The sequence below is a fragment of the Mus caroli genome, unplaced genomic scaffold (genome assembly GCF_978045245.1).
Source record: "Mus caroli unplaced genomic scaffold, Mus_caroli_1 scaffold_5, whole genome shotgun sequence".
NCBI lineage: Eukaryota > Metazoa > Chordata > Mammalia > Rodentia > Muridae > Mus > Mus caroli.
The window spans coordinates 10215593-10219208 of NW_028227260.1; positions in this window are offsets into that span (position 1 = coordinate 10215593).

The window sequence follows — 3616 nt, forward strand, 5'->3', positions numbered from 1 at the left end:
TCATAAAGTAACCAGGACCATTTACCCCAACATAAGGGACTTAGAGGAACATCTCCACAACTTCTTCCTGCTGAATGGAGGTGATGAAATATCTTTGAAGGTGAGGGGAAGGGTAGAGAAAATAGAAGAGTTGGTTGGGCCTTAAGAAAGCCAAGCCAGCAATTGCTATTCAGTCTCTGATGCCTAAGTTCTGACTGGATCCGTCTGAAAGGTTGAATGAAGCCACATGACCTGGAATCCATGACACTGGGAGTCCAAGCAGGTTAGTTCAGCATAAACTGAGGATGAATTTCTCTAAAGCTGTACACTTTGCAATATACAATTCTCAAAACAGAATTTAAGTACCATCATGATATCTGCATGGATTATGTTAGTCTATGTAGTGTACAGACTAGTTAAGAAAGAATTTCTGCTCCTTGTTTGAACATGTGAAAGACAGTCTTTTTTATGAGCTAATTTTAATAATAACTGATCATTAGTCTTCATTCATGCCAGGTGAAGAAAGACACAAAGAATCTTTGCCTTTCTTGTTTGGTTCTTTTGAATTTTTCTAGTTCTTCAGGGGGTCTCCATCTATCATATCTGACCCATATAATTCTGGGAGGGGTCCAGAGCCTAACTGCACCTTTTTAATAAACACAAACATAAAGTCTTTCTCCCAGATTAGCATGTTCTTTAGACAGTAACTAGAAAAAAACATTAGCTTGACCTTTCTCCCAGGGGAATAATAAAATAACCGCAAAACTCAAAATCACACCCATTTTGATAATTAAAACAGTTCAAAACAAATGAAGCAACCTAAGCAAATACTGTATGAGCCTTATTTTAGCCTTTTTCTAACCAGTCATATCAGGATATTTAACCCAAAATTCCTGTGGAGTCCCAGTTTGAAGAATATTAGTTATCCTGCAAGTCTTCAAGACTTTTCTAAAACATTTCTGTTTTCATATAATCTCCCCACTATCTTTTGTTGGAGGCAACAGCCCTTTCTCTCTGCCTACCTCTATCTCAGCTTGTTCTTGCACAGCAGGGGCTCCCAGAACCTCTAGGCCCAACTCCTTGCACTAGTTCCAAACTGCAGGAAGAATTCCCCACATGGCTCAGGCAAAAATCTATATACTCTTGTATCTTTAAAAACAATTAAACTAAACTTAGAGTTCTACCCTATGATTACCTGCCTGTAGGAAGCAGGCAGCTTTTACTGTGTGGGTCTCTGTCTCTGAGCAGCCAACTTCTCTCTTTTCACAGCAGGAGACCTCAGAGCCTGTGATCTGAGCCTGCCCTGTGTTTATCCCCCCACCCCACTGGAGCCACATGACTTCTATTTGCTCACTGAGAAACCCCTCTCCCCTCCTTCCAGACCTGCTTCTCTGTGTCTGAATCAATCCTAGAATCCCAAATTATTAGTGCATTCTCTCCTACCACATTGGATGTCATCTGTTGCAAATAATTTTAATAAAGGCTTCCTTGCTCCTTCTAGAGAGCTCTGCCTGAGCTCTTTCAACTTCTTATGGCTAGCTCCACTAGCTTCTACGGACTGCCCCAACCTCACTCAGCTCCCACAGGTAGCTTTAGCAAACTGGTCCGGTCTCTATTCCTTGACTCTGTTCCAACAGCTGTCTCACCCAGCTCCCTTAGCTAGCTTATATTTTTCCCATAAACACTGGGAGCTGTGATCACTCTACACTGACTATCCATTCCCATGTCTGGCTCTGCCAACCACCAATGACTGCCACTTGCCTCTACCCTCTCTCTTGCCCACCTGAATTGTCGTGATTAGAAAACACCAGACACTCTTAATATTTAAAATCAGCCAGATATCACAACCACTGGGCTCAGAATCTATTGTCCTATACTCATCAGCTATTCTATATTGGAATTCTTCTGATGCCTGAGGCTGCCACAGGATGTAATAGCCCCCAAGCCTACACAGTGTCTGTCATCTCTGCTCCACAGCCTGGCCCAAAAGGCCACCTTTCTATTGTGTCCTCCTCTTCCTCTCTGAGACCCAGAAAACCTGCCTCCATATCTTTGCCCAGCAATTGGCTTCTGCCATCTTGATTTAGCCAATCAAACAATTAGGAAAACTCCCCCTACATATAGGTAAACAATTCAGTGTCTGCCTCAGGCAGGGCAGTGTGTCATGGAGGTCTGGCCTGAGAAATGTCCAGCTTGTCTTATAGTCATTAGCAGGACCCTACGACCATCATCAGGTATCAGTGTCACAGAACTGGGACTGACTATTCAGTATAAAATTAAGACAGTACTGCTAAAGTAACAGGCTCTTGAAATTAACTAATATGGACATTTTACATCCATTGGCCACTTGCTTTCATAGGAAGGTGAGAGCCATTAGAGTCAGATCCTGGTCTAGTATAGGGATTGTGGGTATTGTGTACAAACAGGAGTCCATACTTGAACAGCTATGCTACAGTTATCTGCCAAAATCCCAGAATCTGAGTTAAAATTTCCTTTGCAATGCCCCAAATTTCATGGATGAAAAGGTAGAACAGTTTGGTAACACTTGGTAGAGCTAAAGCTGGAGCTCTGATTAGAGCCTGCTTTAGTTCTTAGAAAGCTTGTTCTTCTGTTTCAGTCTAATTTAAAGGTTGGTCTCCCACAGTGGACAAATAAAGGGTTTGGGCTATGTCATCAAGCTCAGGAATCCAGAGCCTGAAATATCTTGCCACCTCTAGGAAGTCACATACCTACTTCTTAGTTTGGGGAGTGGGAATCCAGAGGATGGCTTCATTCTGGACAACATTAAGGGTTCTACCTTGAGCAAGCCTTTATCTCAGAGAGGAGACATCTGTCTGGAGTGGCTGAAGAAAGTCCTTGTGTCTGTGTAAATGTTGTCAGGAAGAGATTGTCTACATATTGGAGCAAAGTGGAGTCAGGGTATGGCACCCAAAATCCTGTTCAGTCTTTTTATAATGCTTCCATAACAGGAGGTAAGGATAATTTTTGAATCCTTAGGGTAGTCTTGCCCAGCTAGCTGACTTATCTCATTTGACATTGGATCAGTCAAATATGTGCTATCTCACTGGTGCCAGAGGAATGAAAAAGAAAGCATCCTTAGTGTCTAGGATCATATAGACCTATAGTCAGCCAGGGAGAAGACTGAACAGAGTATATGGATTTGGAACAGTAGAGTGAATGATTTGTCTACTTATTAACTTCACATCAATTCCAGACTGGCCAATTATCTGAAGTCTGTGCTTATAGACAGCAAGAAAGACATATTCCAAGCCAATTAGCATGGGGTAAGGATGTTAGCTTCCAATAGTCTCTTAATATGAGAACAATTCCAAGTCCAGTCTTTTGGTTCACAGGATATTGCTGGACACTTATCTTTGTGTCTGCAGCCAAGAGACTTAGCAGGACTGGTATGTCACCAGTGTGCTACAAAGCTAAAGATCATGTTTCAGCTCACGAGCACTATCCCTGGTTCTGGATTTGTTTCCGCTGTAGAGTCTGGAAGAGCTAGAAGACATTCTTCAGATAGAGGGGTAGTTTAAGCTTAATTGGTATGCAGCTGCAATGGGAATGTTAGCCCTTTGAGGGGTAAAGGTCATGGTGGTGCTTTATTTTGAAAGATTGTCCATGCCTAGGAGGA